The 22,731-nt window shown below is 38.6% G+C and overlaps 1 protein-coding gene across 4 annotated transcripts in view; it reads left to right on the top strand.

Moving 5' to 3' along the window:
• LOC111155126 (ubiquitin-conjugating enzyme E2 E1) overlaps nt 1-22,731 on the top strand; it is an 80,883-nt gene that overhangs the window by 21,054 nt on the left and 37,098 nt on the right. The gene's annotated exons all lie outside the window — the stretch shown is intronic.

Below are 22,731 nucleotides of genomic sequence, written 5' to 3'. Positions count from 1 at the left end.
TTAAAGATTTTATTTATTTGTCAGAGAGAGAGAGAGAGAGAGAGAGCGAGCGAGCAAGCACACGCAGACGGAACGGCAGGCAGAGGCAGAGGGAGAAGCAGGCTCCCCGATGAGCAAGGAGCCCGATGCGGGACTCGATCCCAGGACGCTGGGATCATGACCTGAGTCAAAGGCAGCTGCTTAACCAACTGAGCCACCCAGGCGTCCCAGATTTCATTTTTTTATGGCTGTGTGTTATTCCATTGTGGCAGGTTGTGTGCGCGTGTGTGCACATGTGTGCACATTTTCCACATCTTTACCCATTCGTCTGTCGAAGGACATATAGTTTGGCTATTGTGGACATTGCTGCTATAAGCATTGGGGTTCAGGTGCCTCTTCGGATCACTACATTTGTATCTTTCGGGTAAACACCCAGTAGTGCAGTTGCTGGGTTGTGGATAGCTCTATTTGCAACTTTTTGAGGAATCTCCATATGGTTTTCCAGGGGAGCTGCACCAGCTTGCATTCCCACCAACAGTGTAAGAGTGTTTCCCTTTCTCTGTATCCTCACCCCCATCTGTTGTTTCCTGACTTGTTTATTTCAGCCATTCTGACAGGTGTGAGGTGGTATCTCATTGTGGTTTTGATTTGTATTTCCCTGATGCCAAGTGATATGGAGCATTTTCTCATGTGTCTTTTGGCCATTTGTATAAGACATGGTTTTTATTTGTATAATATGAAGCTTTAGGCTCAGATCCTGGTGCTGGAGATCACTGGGTGAGATGAAGGCAGCTGGATTGTGCTGCTTGGGTAGGTCAGTGACTCAGACTGTCTTAGAAAGGGATACAGAGTTCTGGGAACATTGAGGGTAGAATTAAGACATTTTCAAGATTGGGAGACACCCTTAAAGTTCAGAGTATTAGTTGGAATGACAAAAGTATTAGGCATTGCCAGAGGGAAGCAAATGATAACATGTAGAGCCACAAGTATTTGGCTCCATAGGAACTTTGCTCCCCAAATAACTTAAATTTCTCCTATTACACATAATCCTTCCTCCTCTATGGGAATACATCTCAATTTTCCAAGGTAATTTATTGGAGTTGGCTTTATAAAATTTTACTTCGTAGTAGACTTTGCTAGAATACATTTATCCTAAAGAAAAAGAGATGTTGAATTGGTATACATCAAAGACACTAGAAGAAAACATTTGTTTTTATAACAAGCACCCAGGAGGATATTTTATAAACATGAAAGATAACTTTCCTCTAACCTAAGTATTTCAAAACAAATATATGTTAAGTGATTATAGTAATGTGTGAGCAGAGACTAGCAGTAAAGACAAAAATATCAACTATTACCTAATAGTATATGATGCTTCTTTGGCCTTGGTCTTTTTTCTGAGTAATTGTTTCTGTGGAAGTCCTCCGAACACAGAGCTTCAGTTTTCAGCAGACCGGTAGCCTCCCCAGAAGTTGTTAGTATTTTGAGATGCTTTCACATCTGAAGTGTTTATTACATAGTAAACATTGTCAGTTGATATGGACCAGGCCTAAAATAAACCATATGTTGAGGACACAATTCTTGTTAGAGCTGAAATTTGAAATTGATTTCTGTTCTTTTGGGCCATACTGCTAGATTCTGTGTAGATGCAGGGCTTTCTACTACTATTTTTAATATAGCTATCATACTTCTCTATATATTGGGAGGGGGGTTTGTATTGTCGTACCTGCAAATTAAAACACATGATTGTGGGGGCACTTGGGTTGCTAAGTCAGCTAAGTGTTTGACTTGAACATGTTCATGATCTCAGGGTTGTGGAATTGAATCCCATATTGGGTTTTGCATGGGCGTGGAGCCTGCCTAAGATTCCTTCTCTGCCCCCTTCTCCCCCCAATAAAATAAAACACATGATTGTGAAAAAAAGTAAAAAGCTATTAAGATCTTGGAGCCTGTGCCTGAGTGGCTCAGTTGGTTGAGCATCCAACTCCTGATCTCAGCTCTGGTCTTAATCTCAAGGTTGTGAGTTCAGGCCCTGAGTTGGGCTCCATGTTGGGCATAGAGTCTTCTTAATTTAAAAAAAAAAGGATCTTGGAGCCCAAATTAATATTTGTGGTAGAAATTTTGTAGCTAAAAGGACGACTGGCTGCTCCCTTCTTGTGCTCCTATGTGTCCTAATTATTACATAGTGTGTATTGATAAATGAGTTTTTATCCATTCTCCATTCTGTTGCCAGATGACTGCTGCATTCTTCTTTTTCCAGAGCCACTCCTGAAACCTTTCTACATGATTTTTTATTCCAGTCCAGCTCTCACTGCTTTCCAAAGATACACACTCCCCAGCCCTTTTAGTAAGCCCCTCCAATGCAGTCATCTTCAGTTCTGAAGCTTCCTTGATCTCTGGCAAGCCTCTATCTACTGTAGTGCATGGTTTGAGGGAGATAACATTTGCACATTGTCATTTAACCTGGAGGTGCATAAAAGAAATGCTATCTTGTTTTTTTTAAGGGGCTAAGTCAAATCTCAGGCTACCTAATGACATTACTGCAGGGTTAATTTGCATTTTCCTTTCTGGTTGAAATCTGACAGTTGACTCTTGGATTTCTGGCTTTCTTACACCCTGGTTGCCCCCTCCCCCCACATTGTACCTTCTGCAAAAAAAGGATGAGACACTTAGGTGAAGTTTTCTCAGCAATTTCTTCTGGACATGCTCTCTTAAATTAAAAAAACAGTTTGTAGACACTTGACTTTTTTTTTTTTTTTTTTAAAGATTTATTTATTTATTTGACGGAGAGAGAGAGATCACAAGCAGGCAGAGAGGCAGGCAGAGAGAGAGGGGGAGAAGCAGGCTCCCTGCTGAGCAGAGCCCGATGCGGGGCTCGAACCCAGGACCCTGAGATCATGACCTGAACCGAAGGCAGAGGCTTAACCCACTGAGCCACCCAGGCGCCCCGACACTTGACTTTTTGAGGGAAGAGATGCAAATTGTGTGCATCCAGACTATATATATGAACTGTTATTGGCCTAACTTTGAAGGTATGATTCATTCCCTAACAGGTATTTACCAGGCCTTCTAGAGTAGTAATTAGGTTCCTTGAATGAGTTTTTAAAATATGTAACTTACTGAACACACATCATTTGCATCATGAGAATTGTCTGTACTAATAACAGTTTTTTGTTTGTTTCAGTTAAATTTTAGTACTAGTTTTGCCAAGTGTATTGGGGCCTGGCAAGGTTATCAGTGACTCAGCTAAGGTGGGCGGACAGTCTCCTCCTTGGTCCGTTTGTGTTCTCTGCCTGCTATTACTGTGAACCAGGCTGAGCAGTACACATCACTGAAACTGAACATGCTGCCAATGCTTTGGTCTCTGCCTGACCTGGTCTTTTCTGTTGTGTGGTCCTTTGACCTAAGATAACAGCTGTAACCAGCTGCTCCTCACTGTATTCACTTGCTCATTCTAACAATTGCTGGGCATTTCCTATAGAGCAGTAAAAAAGACCATGTTCCTGCTCTTACGGAGCTTACACTCGTATGGAGGGAGGACAATTTAAAAATGCACAAAAGTGATTTCAGGTAACAATACTAAGGAATTGGGACACCTGGGTCGCTCAGTCGGTTAAGTATCTGCCTACAGCTCAGTTCATGGTCCCAGGGTCCTGGGATTGAGTCCTACATGGGCCTCCTTGCCCAGTGAGGAGCCTGCTTCTCCCTCTGCCTGTTGCTCCCCTGCTAGTGCGGGCACACGTGTTCTCTCTCTCTGACTTAAAAAATAAAAAAAAAAAATATTAAATTAAAACAGGGTAATGGCATAGCAAGTGACTGGGCAGATTGGGTCATTGTTACAGGCCATTTTAGGGAGGTGGCCCTGAATGATGACAAGGACCTGGGTATGAGAAGGGCATTTTAGGCAGAAAGACAGCAAACAGGTGTTACATGGGGAAGGCCAGCAAGACTGGCCGTTGTGAGTGAGGGTGAGAGTGGTAGGAGATGAAGCAGGCAGGAGTCCGATTTTATCAATTTCAGTAGAAAGCATTGGAGAGCTTTAAGTAAAGGAATGATATATCACCACACTTGACCTATACTTGAAGAATAAAATTCTCATAAAATTTCCAACTCCTAAAAAAAGAGTTTTTGAAGGTATTCTTTGTATCTTTTTTTCTTTTAGTGAACAGATTTACTCACATTTTCTTGTATAGCATTTCTGTTATGTCTACATGTAATTGATATATCTATCACACCTATTATGTCTAGATATCATATCTGTTATATCGAGAAATTTCATAAAAATTAGAGACATGCTACCCATAACTTGTGTCTAAACCTATGAAGGGAGGTGTAACAGTATTCATCTTGTCTTGACATAATGGTTGGGTGGAAGTGTGGATGCTTTGTAATGGGTATATAGCATTCAAAGCCAACAAAAGCAGCTTGTTAGTTGTCTTTGTAATCTCCTTGCCTGGCTTCCTCACTGTAGAGTTGAAGTGAAGATAGCTTGAGTCTGCCAGTGTGGAAACATCAAGAGTTTGGCTTTGTACCTCTTTAAGAGCAGGAACAGCAAATGAGAGCTTGAGGAAGCAATGAAGAACCCTCAGTGGTCTGGGAGGCAGCTTGCCAGGTTTCCTCTAGTCCCCCCTTGGTTGGTTACCCGTGGTACCGAAAAGATTTAACTATGCAATGGGAAGCCTCTTATCAGTGTGATGTGACTGTATAGTAGGATGCTTTCCAGTTTCTTTGATTTGGTAGATGCTTTTATGGAGTAATAATTTTGCCGTAATTCTTAGTTATAATAACTGAAATATGTGGACTAAAGGGGACATGTAGGACAAACATAGGTGTTAAGGCTCTAAAACAGATTGGAGTAGTGATACAAACATTCTTAGACATGTATTTGCAATTTCAGTTACTAAAAAAATTAAGTTATTGAAACCTTTTTGATTAGCTTTTTTATCCTATAAAATGAAATGTAGTTCTAGCATATCTTAATATTACAGGAGATACGGGGTTGCATTGATAAGGAATTAAATCGTTTCATAATGAAGGGCAATTTTTCTTACTGAAAAACCAATTTTTTAATGATTTTCCCCCCCTTGAACTAATAATAAACAGCTAAGAGAAAGGCTCCCTAGGAAAAATTTTTTCCCCCACTTATCCATTATAGAAAAAGTACACAGGTCATTCGGAATTCTTAAGGGGACAAAATTTCAGTGCAAACATAATATGGGTATTTGCTTAAAGGGAAATGAGACCAATAATATAAAATAATCAGCATTCTAAAAAACTTCAAGTAATTTAATACTATTGGACTTTGAAATGAATTTTAGTAATTATTTATTTATTTATTTATTTATAGATTTTACTTATTTGACAGAAAGAGAATACAAGTAGGGGGAACAGCAGATGGGGAGAGAGAGAAGCAGGCTCTCCGCTGAACAGGGAGCCCGCTGCGGGGCTCAATCCCAGGACTCTGGAATCATAGTCTGAGCCAAAGGGAGACACTTAACCTACTAAGCCACTCAGGTGCCCTGAATTTTTGTAATTATATTGTAAAATGACATCAGTGTGTCCAGTATTCTGGGTATTCACTTTATACAAAGTAATGAACAGTGGAAAACTTGATTGGTGGTATTTTGGACAACTCTTTAGACCTACCATGCAAATCTTAGCTTCTTTTTGCTTCATATTCTGTGCTGTGGAGATTTTAAAAATAGAATAAAACTTAAATAATAATGATAGCCGTTAACCTGATGTGAATATGATTGTTATTTTCATTTTACAGATAAGACAAGCCTCAAATGTTTAAGTAGCTTGCTGAAGGACACTTGGTTCTCCAGTCGTGAAGCTCTTTAGGTCCTGGCCTTCAGAGCCTTTATGTCTAACTCTACTGCCTCTTGTAGTAGCTCTATGAATTGTAGGCTTTACTTCAAGTTGTTGCTTATTAAATTTTACTTAGCAAAACTGTATTTAAATTTTAAAAGATAGGCTTCTTTTACAGCCTAGCTACTGATAACTGTTTCATCAGGCTGGCTATTTACTTCTAAATGTTCTCCTTAGGTTTGATCTTTGTGGCATTCCTCTTCTTGAAAATTTAAGGCCTCCAGTTGCTCTTCAGATGAAGTGCCCGAAATAATATATATGAGATTTATATGATACAAACTTCTAATCACCTGATTCCAGTCTACTGTATCCCCATCTTATTGTTTCTCCACCCATTACTTAATTCATTTAGTCTGCTCCCTGGAATATTTCATCTCTCAGTTTCTGTCCTTATTATTCTTCAAGACTCAGATAAAAATGATTCATTCCACACAACTCTCTCATCTGTGTCCCATGACGTATAATTCTTTACAACATTTATCACATTCATTCATAACCATTTGTGTCTGTCCCTGCAGTAGACTAAGTTCTTTAAAATCTGATTGTTTTATTTTTATTTCTTGTGCTTAACACCAGGAAATAACTTAAACAATTTGAAAGAGTACCGAAACAAATTACAGTATTTGATTAGTAGTGCAGTAGTTGTGTAAATATTATTAGGGCATTTCTTTAGATATTAACATCAGTCACTGAGAAATTATTGTAGTCAAGTTGAAGGTGACTAAACCACAAAGTCTGTTGTAGTTTTTTTTTTTGATTTAAAAAAACCAAAACAATTTTTATTTTATGTTAAGGGTTTTATCCCTAAGATTTTATTTTTATTTATTTATTTTTATTTGCGAGACAGTGCAGAGGGGCAGAAGGAGAGAGAGAGAAGCAGGGAGTTGAGCAGGGAGCCTGACTTGGGGCTCAATCCCAGAACCCCAGGATCATGACCTGAGCTGAAGGCAGACACTTAACTAACTGAGCCACCCAGGTGTCCCTATCCTTAAGATTTTAAATACAGGTTTAATTTTTAAGGAAATGTGGTATACCTAGTGATACAAAATTTAGATCAGTTTTACAGTTTGAGCAGATGGGATCGTTATTTAGATATTTGCCTAAGTTAGTTTAAGCATTTGCTAATAAAGGCAGTGGTGTTGCTGCATTAGAGATAGGTGCAATGAAATGTTAGAGTAATAGCCGCCATAAAAAAAAAAGGACTTGAAAATTTTTTACTACAGTTATATGCTGAGCATTTATGTGTCCATGTGCACAGCATGGAATTAGAATGTGTGGAGATACAAAAGTGTGATACATGCTCTTCACGTGGAATGACAAAACAAATAATAAGCAAGACACTTTATTAGTGACCTAATTACACATTTGTTTATTATTTTTATTATCCCCTTTCATCTAAAATTTTTGTCATGTCGTTGCAGCACTATCTAATCCTGTCCCTCTTCCTGCACATCTGTAACCGAGTCTTTCGTGGTTGGAGAAGAAGAGAGATTAGTGAATTTGCCTGGCGGCTAGGTTGGGGGGTGGGAGAATGAAAACCCTCCATCAATTCTGACAAACTCTAGAAAGGGGTTGGGAGTAGCTTGAGGGGCAGTCCCTCCCTCTATTCTTCCTTGAGGTAAAATGTGGGAAAGAAGTAAAATGTGAGGGTTTTTACAGATTGAGGGAGCAGAAGGGAAAGGTTAGAGGCCTTTTGAAGCTCTAAATTGAGCTAATGAGAGAAGGTGAGGGAAAAAAAGAGTTGAAGAAAGGGAATGGGTCTAGAGAGATTACATACTTCTTGAGGTTAGAAATGGGGTCTTTTGTGTTTCTCCCTACAGGTTTCATTTGGTAACTTGTACAGATAAGAAACTTCTGAAAGAGAAACAAAAGAAGGAAAGGAGATAGTCTCCTCCAGAGAGTTTGTGACTTAGCATGGATTGAAGGGCTCTGCTGGTTCTGGGTCCCTAAGACAAGGAGCCCTAGAGTTTGCCATTATTTCAGAATTTCTGTAGAGAAGCCCTAGCATTGTTAGAATTTACTCTATATTTTCCTTCTTTCTCGTCTCCTTTTTATTGATTAGATACATACTGGAATTTTGGCTCCAGAATAATTTAAAATATTTTTTAAAATTTTCTATTTTTTTTTAATTCATTTGACAGAGAGAGAGAGAGAGAACAAGCGGGGAGTAGCAGGTGTAGGGAGAGGAGAGGGAAAGCAGGCTCCATGCTGAGCAGGGAGCCCAATGCAGGACTCAGTCCCAGGACCCTGGGATCATGACCTGAGCTGAAGGCAGACGCTTAACCAACTGAGCCACCCAGGCTCCCCTAAGATATATTTTTGCCAAGAAAATCTCTCTCTCGAGAGTCATGTCTGTAAGATTCTTTATGGCCTTTATTCTAACCTTTATTTTGATGGCCCTTTAGACCCCTCTGTTTATTTATTTTTTTTCAATGTATATTGGTACATTATATTTGTTTCAGGTGTACAGCATCGTGATTCAGTATTGAACAACACAGGTTTGAACTGTGTGGGTCCACTTAAAAATTGATTGATTTTTTTTTTTAAGTTTTTATCTATTTATTTGACAGAGACACAGCAAGAGAGGGATGTAAGCAGGGGGAGTGGGAGAGGGAGAAGCAGGCTTCCTACTGAGTGAGATGCCTAATGTGGGGCCCGATCCCAAGACCCTGGGACCATGACCTGAGCCGAAGGCAGACGCTTAACGACTGAGCCACCCAGGTGCCCCCGAAATGGATTTTTTAAAAATTAAAAAATTTTAAAATTTTAATTTTAAGTTAAAATTAAAATTTTTTAAAATTAAAAAATTATATTTTCCTTATCATTTTCTTTTTTTTCTTATCATTTTCTTAATAATGTTTTCTTTTCTCTAGCTTACTTTATGAGAATGTATACATAGAAATGTACAAAATATGTGTTATCCAACTGGTTGTTACTGGTGAGGCTTCCTGTCAACAGTAGGCTATAAGTAGTTAAGCTTTGAGGGGAGTGAAAAACTTATATGTGAATTTTCAGTTGTGTGTGTGTGTAGCGGGGTAGGCACCTCTCCCCCTCATGTTCAAGAGTCAACCCTTGTGAAATGATCACCACAGTAGGTAGTTTCCATCTGCCCACCATACATAGTTACAGAAGATTTTTTCTTATAATGAGAACTTTGAAGATTTACTCCCTTAGCAACTTTTAGAATTGCAGTCTGGTATCATTAACTATAGTCGCCATGCTCTATATTACATTTCCATGACTGACTTATTTTATAAGTGAAAATTTGTACCTCTTGACCCCCTTCACCTATTTCTCCTACCATCCTCTCCCTCCCTGCTCCTGCTCTGGCAAGCACCAATCAGTTTTCTGTATCTATGATTTTTTTTTTTTTAAGATTTATTTGTTTATTTGGTGGGGGGTAGAGGGAGGGGAAGAGAGAAAATCTCAAATAGACTCCCCATTGAGTACAGAGCCAGACCCTTGGGGCTGGATCTCACAACCCCAAGATCATGACCTAAGCTGAAACCAGAGTCAGATACTCAACCAGCTGAGCCACCCAGGTGCCCCTGCACTTTTCTATTTTCAGTTATCCTCTAAATTCATCTCAGTTACTATTTCGTGAAAAGATGTAAGTTAGGCTGCTTAAAAATTACCTGAGAGCTTTCAAAAAGCATAAATTACAATGAAACATCTACTTGTAGGAGAATAGATAAATTATTGAATCTCCATATGCTGGAGATTTTAGTTGTGTATGTGTGTGTTATACTTAGCATATACTGTGAATAATATAGGAATAATATAGTAACTACTTTTTCAAGTTTTTATTTTTACAGTAACTCTGTGTGTGTGTGTGTGTGTGTGTGTGTGTAGTCTCTGGGTGTCCCCAGCTTTAACCCCTTTAAGAACAGAAACCCTAGAGATGGACACGTTTCCCAGTCCTCTGTGTAGTGGATGTTGTCACATGACTAAGTTTGGGCTAAAAAGATGTGAAAATAAGTGATGCATTTAACTTCCAGGTCATTTCCTTAAAAAGGAAGTACCCTACACTGGACTTTCCTTTTTCCACTTGCTGAGAAGTTGTGACAGTGTGGACAGCCACCTTAAACCCAGAGGTAGAGGCAATACGATGAGAATTGTAGGACCACCTTGGCAGAGAATCTCTGAATGTCAGCCCTGTACTGAGCCACCTCTCTTCCTGAAAATAAACATAGATCCTTTTTTTTTTTAATATTTTACTCAGTGAATTTATTTATTTTAAATTTTATTTATTTATTTGACAGACAGAGATCACAAGTAGGCAGAGCAGCAGGTAGAGAGAGGGAGAAGCAGGCTCCCTGCTGAGCAGAGAGTCTGATGTGGGGCTCGATCCCAGGACCCTGAAACCATGACCTGGGCCGAAGGCAGAGGCTTAACCCATTGAGCTACCCAGGTGCCCCGATCCTTTTTTTTTTTTTTAAAGATTTTATTTATTTATTTGAGAGAGAGAACATGAGAGGAGGGGAGGATCAGAGGGAGCAGCAGACTCCCTGCTGAGCAGGAAGTCCAATGTAGAGCTCTATGCTGGGGCCCTAGGATCATGACCTGAGCTGAAGGCAGACACTTAACCAGCTGAGCCACCCAGGCACCCTAAACATAGATCCTTTTTAAGCCACTGAATTTTTAGGTTTCTATTAGGACATCTTAGCCCATCCCTCCGAATACAACATGATATTTTTAATTTCTTATAAAACAGGAAATCATTAAATTAGTACCTATAAGAAATGCCACACCTTGGGCTCCTGGGTGGCTCAGATGGTTAAGTGTCTGCCTTTGGCTCAGGCCATGATACCGGGGTCCTGGATCGAGTCCCACATCAGGCTCCCTGCTCCATGGGGAGCCTGCCTCTCCATCTGCCTCTGCCCCCTCCCTATAAATAAATACATAAATAAAATCTTAAAAAAAAAGTCACACCTTCAGTTATAAAAACAGCAAGCAGTATTCACATCTACCGTGTGCCTGGCCCCAAGGTAAGTGGTGGAACTGCTGTACAAATGAGAAGGTTGCTCTCTTGAAGCTTCGGACATTTTAAAAAATGAGATATAGTCGACATATGACATTAGTTTCAGGTGTATAACATGATGATGCAGTATTTGCAAATTTTGTGGAATGATAACCACAATAAATCTAGTTAACAGTCATCACCACACAGTTAACAAATTTTTGTATGTATGATTAGAACTTTTAAGATCTATTTTCTTAGCAACTTCCAGTTACATAATACAGTATTATTAACCGAGTCACCACCTTGTACATTACTGACTTATTTTAGTAAGTGAAATTTGTACCTTTTAACCCCGTCCTAGTCTCTAGCAACCACTAGGGAGTGCTTTTTGTTTGTTTGTTTTGTTTTTTTAAGATTCTTCATGTGAGTAAGATCGAATGATATTTGTCTTTCTCTAACATTTCACTTAGTATAATGTCCTTAAGATCTACCCCATGTTGTTGCCCATGGCCAGATTTCATTCTTTTTTATGGTTGAATAATATTTCATTGTGTGTTTACACACACACACACACACACACACACACCCTTCATTTTCTTTATCCTTTTGTCCTTTGATGAACACTTAGGTTGTTTCTATATCTTCGCTCTTAATAAATAGTGCTGCATTGAACACAGGGTACAGATACCTTTTTGAGTTAGTGTTTTCATTTTCTTTGGGTAAATACTCCATGTGTCTTGGCCATTGTAAATAATGCTGCAGTGAACATGGGGGTGCATATATCTCTTCAAATTGGTGTTTTTGTTTTCTTTGACTACATACCCAGAAGTGGGATTGCTGGATCAAATGGTAGTTTAATTTTTAATATTTTGAAGAACCTCCATACTGTTTTCCATAGTGGCTGCACCGATATGCACCAGCAGTACACAAAGTGTAGAACCCTGTATTTCCTAAATGCATGTGCTTAATCTCTGGGCCATACTTGGTCCTAGTTCAATCAGGATGATATTCAAGTTTTATTCTAAATCCTTTATTTGAAGTTATTCTACCCCTTCACAGGACCATTTACAGGTATAGAGGGTCTTGATCATTGCATATCATATAAATAGATTTAGGGTTCACAAATGTCAGTCAGCCTTCTTTGCCCAGTCCCCATTACACACAAAAATAAAAATCAGAAATAACAAAGAATTATAATGTTTATAACCATCAGTAATTTTTTTTGGCAAGCTCAGATCTTTTGAAATAAAAACATACAAAAAATCTTTAGGTTTAGAAACCCAACAGAACAGAATGAGGAGTAGTGTGAGTAAATACTAGAGTGGGGCAGGTTTGGGGTTTTGGATGCGTGAAGCTCTTCACGAGAAAACAGTGCGATGCTTGGAGCAGTGGATTAGCGGCTGCTTTTCCTTGTGCTCTTAACCTTATTCGGCTTCCCCATTCACCTGCATGAGGAGCCTCCCGCTGCCTGCCAATCATGTTGCCTTGCCATTGCACTCTCTGTCTCAGTCATGGGGAAGGGAGTGTGTAGAGCTGAATGACTGGTCACAGTTGGAGCACCTAAATCACAGCATTAGATCCCTCATGGAGCTCTTGGTCACCGAACAACAAAAACAGTAATAGCTAATTCTTTTTAGGCTGTTATTGTGGGTCAGGCTTCATTCTGAGGGCTTTAAATGTAAAAACTGATTTAGAATTTAAACCATTCCTATTAGTGAGTATTGTTCTTGGCATTTTACAGATGATGAAATCCATGCGTAGGTTATATAGGTAGCTAGTAAGTGGAGGAACCTGGAGAGGAGCCCCGGCAGTCTGGGCTCCAGGGCCTGTGCTTTCAGCCACTTCACTGTGGAGAGAATTAGGGAGTCAGTCTGATACCACTTTTGTTACTAAGACTCTCTATGTGCAAGTAACAAAATCTAATTCTGACTCATTGAAATAAAAAGATGAGATCATTGTAAGGATATCCAAGTATGTGACTGATAACTCAAGAACTAAAATGTTCTGGGTACCAGAAACAGCAGAAGCCAGGGATTCTTTTTCTCATCTCTGCTTTTCTCTACAAGTATGCTTTATTTTTTTTCATAATGCAAACTGCTACTGGCTGTCCCAGAGCCTGGCTGGAGGAGCATGGCCTCAGATACCCAGAGAGAAATGAAATGAGCTGCCCCCCCCCCCTTTTTTTTTTTTTGACCATTCTAAAACTTCTGGGTAAGGGACCAGTTCAAAAGTTAGTACAGCTTGATTACTTCAGCTAGCTTGGTAACTATAAAGTAAAAGGGTCCAAATGACATTAATGTTGATAGTTAATTTAACAAAATAGAAATTGGCTTCTAATAGAAGAAACCTATTCTCTTAGCTTTTAATAATTGGCCATTTGATTTTCTCCAGTACTCGAAGGATAGGGACCATGCCAGCCACCTAGCACAGTGCTTGGAAAATGGCAGCTGCTCAAGTGTTTACTGAATGAATGAAGGAATAAATGAATAATTTCCCTGAAGAAGGAAAACTTACAAAAATAGAATTCAGTTTTCTGATTGTTGTCCAGGGAATGTTGTAGGTACAAATATTCTGTTGGACCAAAACATGCATTTTTTTTTTTATGAACATATAATATATTTTTATCCCCAGGGGTACAGGTCTGTGAATCGCCAGGTTTACACACTTCACAGCACTCACCATAGCACATACCCTCCCCAATGTCCATAACCCCCCCCAACCCCCCTCCCCCCATCAACCCTCAGTTTGTTTTGTGAGATTAAGAGTCACTTATGGTTTGTCTCCCTCCCAATCCCATCTTGTTTCATTTACTCTTCTCCTACCCCCTTAACCCCCAAGGTTGCATCTCCTCTCCCTCATATCAGGGAGATCATATGATAGTTGTCTTTCTCCGGTTGACTTATTTCGCTAAGCATGATACCCTCTAGTTCCATCCACGTCGTTGCAAATGGCAAGATTTCATTTCTTTTGATGGCTGCATAGTATTCCATTGTGTATATATACCACATCTTCTTTATCCATTCATCTGTTGATGGACATCTAGGTTCTTTCCATAGTTTGGCTATTGTAGACATTGCTGCTATAAACATTTGGGTGCACGTGCCCCTTCGGATCACTCAAAACATGCATTTTTAGCAAGGGAGGAGGGACTGTATTTTTCCTGGGGTGTGGAAACCTAGAAGGGAAAATATAAAATACTAATTTTAACTGTATAGTACCATATCTCCTTTTATTTTTTTTTCCCTCTTCTCCCCTTTTTCCTCGATTTCTTTATGTTTGTCTCACAGAACTTCCTTTTATTCTGACTCCTTTATCTCTTTCAGCAGAGTATAAAATGGAGATACCATTTTGTATTTTTTTTAAATACAGGTTTTGTGCTGCTTGGTCCTAACCTAAAAAAATGAGTGGTATATGGTATGTGTCTTCCTTGAATGTGGACCATTTGATAGTCATTTATAAAAAAATTAGAAGTTGTGGCGCCTGAGTGGCTCAGCGGGTTGGGCCGCTGCCTTTGGCTCTGGTCACAGTCTCGGGGTCTTGGGATCAAGTCCCACATCAGGCTCTCTGCTCAGCAGGGAGCCTGCTTCTCTCTCTGCCTCTCCTTGCCACTCTACCTGCTTGTGTGCCCTCTCTCTCTCTGACAAATAAATAAATAAAATCTAAAAAAAAAAAAAATTAGAAGTTAATAGGCTATCCCATTGGGGAAGATTTGTTTCCTAGACACCTTTGGGAGCAGCTATATTAATGAATTTAATTTGGTTTATTATTTTAGATAATAAATTGTTTTTGCCCATTTTTAGAATATTAATACAAAGTTAGGTCGAAAGATACAAATAGTGATTCAGAAAGCTACATGAGGTCTGAAAGCCACCCTGCAGCAGTAGTTACATAAATATTAATTTAATGCATTAGAGAAGTGTATTGAATAGCAGTGGCAATGTTAGCAAAGCTGGAGAGAGGGTAATTGTATTTTCAGCAAATTTTGTTGTCTGTAAAGAAAATTATAGGCATGAGTGTGAAGCTTCACCTTTTGATGACTTAACAGGTTAACTCTTGGTCGAAGTGCAGACATTTTTTGAAATGTCATAGGGACGAGGCCTTTACATTTTCTTTATGAGCCTCATTATTATGTAGTTGAGCAGTTATCTTTGCTGTTAAAAAAAGTGTGGTATTATTTTTTACTTGTAGATTTTATTTAGAGAGAGAGTGCACGTGTACATGAGTGCAAGCAGGGAGGGGTAAGGGAGAGGGAGAGAATTCCAAGCAGATTGCACTGAGCCTGACGCAGGGCTGGATCATGACTTTGAGATCATGACCTGAGTAAAAGTGTCAAGAGTCAGATGCCTTAACTGAATGAGTCACTCAGCGCCCCCTGTAAATGTTGTTGTTGTTGTTGTTTTAATTAAAATACCTGTATAATGGGAATTTCAATTTGGGGAAAATTTCTTTAAATATGATAATAAACTCAGTTTTGGGAGGGGACAATAGCCAAATACAGTTACTAGTTGGTTTTGGGTTTCCTTTATTAAATCAACTTTTATTTCTGCCCAGTCTCTTAAAGGCTTTAAAAAAGGGATGTACAATTCCCTTTCCCTTCAATTAAGTTAATGGAATTTTTAAAAATTTCTTTTTATAATTAAAAGGAATTTATATTGAACTTTAAGACGAGGTATTTCCTGTAATGTCTACAGATCAGTGTGAGGAATCACTGCACCAATTGATAAAATTTAGAAAAAGAACTGAAAAAGGATGGACTAATTGTACAGTGTGTTAACCTTTTTTAGGTTTTGCATATTGAGTTAATTACTTACTTGAAGTAATCACTTAAAGCAGTCTTCTATTAAATATTTTGTGTTTAGTGTAGTGGTTCTCAACCCTGTTTGCTGTTTCAGTTACATGTAGTTTAGAAAAATACAGATAGATGCCAGAACCCACCCCCCACTGAATCTTTTCTATGGGCAGGGTCAGGCTTCTGCCTTAAAACAAAATACAGAAGCCAGAGATAACCAGGGGAGTAAGGCATGTGATGCACCTCTGGTCAGTTGCTGTTTTTATGACATAATCATACATTATTATTATTATTATTATTTTTAAGATTTTATTTATTTGACAGAGATCGCAAGCAGGCAGAGAGGCAGGCAGAGAGAGAGGAGGAAGCAGGCTCCCTGCGGAGCAGAGAGCTGGATGCGGGCCTCCTCGATCCCAGGACCCTGGGATCATGACCTGAGCTGAAGGCAGAGGCTTTAACCCTCTGAGTCACCCAGGCGCCCCTGTATGATGATAATCATACATTATTAAAACAAAGTCATTCAATTATAGAAACTTTCATATTTCAGATTTTTTTAAAGGGAGAGCTCAGGGTAAAAGTAAGTTTACCTTTTTCAATTTATAAATTATTGTTTGAAGAACCCTGGTGAATTGAGACTGCATTAAATTTCAGTGTGTTCACTGTATAATTTACAGAAATCCTCAACAGAAAGTTCATTTCAACATATAGTAGCTTTATGCTTACAGGCATTAGGAAGAAAGGCGGAAGGGTTTAGCATCTGTTTCCTCTGAGTTTTAAACTGTTTCCTAATAACCACTTTTCAGCTGCTGCTTTTATGATCTAGTTATATAGGAATTACTAGATTGATACCTCAGAAAAAAATTTTGAGCTTTTACTACAGATGTTAAGATTACTTTTTATGTTACATGGGCCTTCTGGAACAAGAACTGTGTAAGATACAGGTGAAATACATGGGAACAGCAAGAACTAAAACATTTTAAAGTCTTGTGAATTCACAGTTTTTGTAACTAAAGTAAATAGCAATATCCAAAATGCGTATTTAGGTCATAAAATTAGCCATTCATTCATGGAATTTAGGAAACAACTGAGTTAGGGTACTACATGAAGAAATAGGTTCTCGGGACACCTGGGTAGCTCATTCGGTTAAGCATCTGCCTTCAGCTCAGGTCATGATCCCAGGGTCCTCGGATTGAGTCCAGCATGGGGGGGGGGGGTCCTTGCTCAGCAGGGAGCCTGCTTCTCCCTCTGCCTCCTGTTCCCCCTGCTTACTCTCTCTCTCTCTGACAAATAAATAAATAAAATTAAAAAAAAAAAAAGGTTCCCATTTCATTTATTGCTCACAAGTTTTCACCTATAATGCATTTTACTCATTAAATATCCAGTATCTTCCATGTGTCCACAACTGTACTGGGGATATCTATAAACAAGACACACAAGGTCCAGGCCTTGTTGGAGCTCTTAGTCTGGGAGAACAAGAGATTTTAAACAAATAAAGGGGCTTTAAATGTTACTCTGAAAACAAATTATTTCTGTTCTGGTGAGAAACATTTCTTTTTTTCTTTCTTCAAAAGAGCAATATTGGCTTTTCTTGGAAATTTTAGAGCTGAAAGGGAACTTAAAATTTTAGTTCATGTCTTCATTTTATAAATGAGAACTCTCAGATCTAGGGAGGTGATGTGACTTTCCTAAAAAGGCACAGCTGAGGACTGGTATGGTTGAGGATAGAGCACCAGTCTTCTGATTACTGCCCCTGCATGAGTAAGTGACATGACAAGATCATGCACAGAATCCATTCATTGAGCCCACTTCCATTGATTTGCTTTATGCTCTCTTTGTGCTAGATTGCTGGGATTACTCAAAACGAAGACGATAAGAGCTTATATTAATTAGTTGGCATTCTAAAGCAAAAGACATGCAATTTTTGGGAAAAATATCTATAAAGGAGTTACTTATTTAGCATATTGATTAGATGGCAGGTCTTAGAATCAGATTGAGCTATGTAAATTTGGGAGGAACACAAATATCTGTACTTCAGTTTTCTTATCTGTGAAATGGGATAACAATGCTTGTCTTATAGGTTTTGAGGATTTAAAAATACATTGTATATAAATTACTTGGAACAGTGCCCTGATTGTAGTAAGGCCTCAATTCATAATGACTGTTATTACTTTAAAAAGCATTCTTCAGGGAAAAAAAAATTATTACTATTTTATAGATGAGGAAGTTGAAGCATAAAGAAGTAAAGTAACTTGTCCATGATTACCCAGCTAGAAAGTTTGGCAGCCAGGATTTAAAAGCAAGGAATCTAAACAGGTGTGCTGTTTAGACTTAAGGGGCCGAGTCAGAGAGTTATCTTTCAAACCTAGCACCAGAACTAGGAATGCTCTCAAAATTCTAAGCATCCCATGATGTTAGTGTCACACAGCTAGTAATATGTTTAACTGTTGAAATATTTAGTGATGTATTTGCTTTCTTCTGAAGTGAGGAGGGACTAAATTTTGGGAATGTTGCCCACTACATCCAAGTCCAGCTTGATGTATATTTTTATTTTTAGTGTTGGCTGATCCCACCTTTCAGTTCAGAGGTTTATGTGATGTTAAAAATCACAACTGTCTTGTTGCATTTTATAAGGCATTGAACATAGTTTGGTTGGGTTTAGTCTTTGGCTTTTTGTTTTTGCTTAGGGGAGTAGCTTACTTGTTTGAGGAGAATGGTTTATTTGATAAGCACCCTTTTTATCAAATCTTTTGAAGAACTTTGGGCATAGAGAGAAGTAATATATGGTATGTACCTTCACTAGAAGACAGAGTCTGATAATTTGGAGAATTGAGAATCTTTATCATTCTGTTGAAAAATGTCCCTTTCTTTCCATGGTATTGTTGCTCTATTCTACAAGTTGATAGTTTTAAGTCCCAGCAGGAGAAGATTTTCATATTGATTAGTGATTTAATAAGTGATAGCTGGCACATAACTTTTAAAAATTTAATAAGAGTTTCTTTTAAGCAGAGTATAGTTGGGACTTGCTCTTTTCCAATCTGACAGTCTGCCATTAAACTGGAGCCATTTACCTTTAATGCTTCTGTTGATGTAATTGGATTTGAATCTCCTGTCTTAATGTTTGTTTTCTGTTTGTTCCATCTGTTGTTTATTCCGTTTCCATTTTTCCACACTTTATTTTGGGTTGAGGTGGGTTTTTTTGTTTTGTTTTTTTTTGATCAACATATGCCTTGTTGAGTTAGTAACTATACCTTTTTGTTTTGTTTTTTAGTGGTTGGTATAGAGTTTATAGCATACCTCTTCAGCATATTTAACATTTCTTCCTTCCAGTTATAAACCCTACAATACTTTGTTACTGTTTTTGCTTTAGACACTTATTTTTTAGAGGGATTTAAGAAATAATTAAAATTTATCTTTTCCACAAATGTATTACCGTTTTGGGTGTTCTTTATTCTTTTGTATAGTTTCAGATATATACCTCATTATCTTCCACTTGAGAGACTATCTTTAACATTTCCTACAATCAGTTCTGCTGGTGATGAATTCTTCTGGTTTTTGTACACCTGAAAAAAACCTTTATTTTGCCTTTGTTTTTGAAACATTTTTGCTGGGTGACAGTTTTAACATGTTTTCTCAGGTCCTTCCCCTTTTTGTATATTAGGCTGTTTGGAGTTGTTCCACAGATCCCTGATGCTTTACTTCCAATATGTGTGTGTGCGTGTGCGTGTGCGTGTGCGTGTGCGTGTGTGTGTTGAGTAATTTCTATTGCTGTGTTTTCAGGTTTATTCATCTTTTCTTTTGCAGTGTCTAACACTGTTAATTCCATCTAGTGTGTTTTTCATCTCAGATGTTGTATTTTTCATTTAAAGGTTTGATTTGGGTATTTTTATAATTTTCATGCCTGCGCCTAACACATTCAGGCATTTGTCTATCATTTTGAAATTGTCTATCATTTTGAACTTGCTAAATAGTTATAACAACAGTTTACTGTCTTTGTCCATTAATTTTATTCTCTCCGGGGTGCCTGGGTGGCTCAGTGGGTTAAAGCCTCTGCCTTTGGCTCAGATCATGGTCCCAAGGTCCTGGGATTAAGCCCTGCATCGGGCTCTCTGCTTAGCGGGAGGCCTGTTTCCTCTCTGTCTCTCTCTGCCTGCCTCTCTGCCTACTTGTGATCTCTGTCAAATAAATAAATAAAATCTTTTAAAAAATTATTTTATTCTCTCTGTCATTCCTGGAATTTTTATTGTTGATTGGTTTTTCTCCTCACATTTTTTTAAAAAATTATTTTTTATTTATATATCTGTCAGAGAGAGAGAGAGAGAGATCACAAGCAGGCAGAGAGAGAAGCAGGCTCCCTGCCAAGCAAGGAGCCCGACGTGGGACTCAATCCCAGGATCCTGGGATCATGACCTGAGCAGAAGGCAGCGGCATAACTGAGTGAGCCACCCAGGCGTCCCTCTCCTCACATTTTGAACTCCTTTCTGTATCTGGGAGTTTTTTATTGAATACCATACACTGTGAATCGTAACCTTTTTGTGTGCTGGGTATTTTTGTATTTTTAAATATATTCCTGAGGTTTGCCATTAAGTTCAGATGCATTTAAGTTATTTGGAAATAGATTGATCCTTTTGAGACCTGCTTTTAAGCTTTGTTAAGAGTGATCAGAACAGGGGCGCCTGGGTGGCTCCGGGTCCTGGGATCGAGGCCCACATTGATCCCTGCTTGACAGGAGGCCTTCTCCCTCTCCCACTCCCCCTGCTTGTGTTCCCTCTCTCTCTGTGTGTCTCTCTGTCAATAAATAAAATCTTTAAAAAAAAAGGAGTGATCAGAACCGCGATGAAAGCTAACTTTTCACTTCTACTGAGGCAATACCGATCTGTCCATCCCTACATTGCAGGGGCAATTGTAGGCCTTCCTATGTTTGTTTTTCTTTTTCAGGAATCATTGCCTTGAGCCTGAACTCCCTTGATGTCTACTGTCTCCAGACTATTGTTTCATCTATTTTGGCTTTTGTTATTGTTTAAGGTGGCAGGGTAAATTTGGTACCTGTTATTCCATCTTGGCCAGAAGCTGAAGTGACTAAAAGACCTATGACATTTTTTTGTAAATAAAAATCAGTCGTTAGAAAATAGTACTTGTTTGTTATTCTATACATTTATACTGATCATATTTACTTTCAGAAATGTTGGTGAACTGTTTGAAAAGATTGAAAGGAGTTATTTGAAGAATTGAACTCATCTTAAATGGCTTGTGCTTAAAATTTTATGTGCTATAATGAGTAAGAGATTTTATTTGATTTATGTTGATGGGGCACCTGGGTTGACTCGGTTGATTGGGCATCTGCCTTTGGCTCAGGTCGTGATCCTGGGGACCTGGTATTGGGCCCTGCGTCAGGCTCCCTGCTCAAGTGGGGAATCTGCTTCTCCCTCTCCTTCTGCCCCTGCTCCCCCTCCCCCTTGTGCATGTGCATGGTCTCTCTCTCTCTCTCTCTCTCTCTCAAATAAATGGATAAAATCTAAATAAATAAATGAAATTCATGTTGATATTTGGAGACTGATACTGTTTCTGGCCATATCAGCTGCACTTTGTGATTAGAATTTTTAGTTGTTTTAGACTTCTGATATTTTTTAATCCCTCCACTCATACTGGTTTTTAGGATTAGATGTGTGTTGAGAGCATATTAATTCTAATATAATTACAGGTCAAGCCACATTAGAAGAATTTATTGTAGATGTTGATTATAATAGAATTTAGATAGCTACATTATTACAGATTACATTTCTACTTCAAATTTCTTTTGGATATGTAAATATATTTTAAATCTGATGAGAAAATGTAAACATCATAAAATCATCTTTATACTTTTTTATTTTTAAAAATTGCCTTTTCTAAACCAATGTCATCCAGTTTTGGGATTCTGGAGCCACATTTGTAGTCACCATTAACCAAAAAAGCCAAAAAATCTTTTGGTTAAAGATTTTATTTATTTATTTGACACAGTGAGAAAGGGAACACAAGCAAGGGGAGTGGGAGAGAAAGGAGCAGGGAGCCTGATTAGGGGCTCGATCCCAGGACCCTGGGATCATGACCCAAGCCTAAGGCAGACACTTAATGAACCGATCCACCCAGGCGCCCCAACACATGACTACTTTTTTTTTTTTTAATTTATTTATTTGACAGAGATCACAAATAGGCCGAGAGGCAGGCAGAGAGAGAGGAAAGGAAGCAGGCTCCCTGCTGGGCAGAGAGCCTGATGTGGGGCTCGATCCCAGGACCCTGGGATCATGACCTGAGCCGAAGGCAGAGGCTTTAATCCACTGAGCCACCCAGGTGCCCCACATGACTACTTTTGAACACAGTGTTATGCTGAACTATTCTGACGCAAATTTGAAATCCTATGGGTTAGTGAGTGAAAATACCACATGCAGCTGCAAGTCCCAGTTTTATATCATTGTCCTAGATCTTTTTGTTTTGTGGAAGTGTGTTTGGGTGGTAGTGGTTTAGAGTTCTAGTAGGAGAGGGGTTGATGGTGGGTGGTGAGGGGTAACTGCTGTTGGAGGCTCCGGCAAAAAAGGAGTCTCCAAAAAAAAAGTCTGACACAAAACTTAGTACTTTGATTATTCTAGTGGTTGTTAACACTGGTGATTACTCTAGTGGTTGCTTGTTTACCTTGAAAGATTTATTACGACTAGATGAAAGTAAATATGGTGTAACTTTTAGTTTGACTTATTTAAATGGGTGGTAAATCTCAGGTTTAATAGGCTCTCTGTTAGGATCAGGTAAGAAGGTAGATTTGAACTGTTTCATGGCCCATTGAAGGGATCTTTGGTCTTAGGGTGGTTCTTAGAATAGATCTTTTCATTTCAGTATCTTGTGTCTGCTTTAAATATCCATAAGTTCTTTCACCTTAATCTGAAGATAGGTAAGCAATGCTTTAGGCCTCCTTTTGTTATATAAACTGAATTCAGAGCTTGAGGAAATAAAACTGAGTCTATTCTTATATACAATTCTGTATCAAAACCCAATAGCAGTTTTTGTGATATGAAATTTCATTACCATGAGTTACAAGTGTATTTTTAGATTTTAAAAAATTTGATCTTTTAAGCTATACATATGATTTTATACTTTTCAA

This window comes from Enhydra lutris, unplaced genomic scaffold (assembly GCF_002288905.1).
Source record: "Enhydra lutris kenyoni isolate GAN:26980312 unplaced genomic scaffold, ASM228890v2 scaffoldscaffold39, whole genome shotgun sequence".
In the NCBI taxonomy this organism is placed as follows: Eukaryota; Metazoa; Chordata; class Mammalia; order Carnivora; family Mustelidae; genus Enhydra; species Enhydra lutris.
Note: the sequence above shows the minus strand (reverse complement) of the source record. Positions and strands in the feature narration are given on the sequence as shown.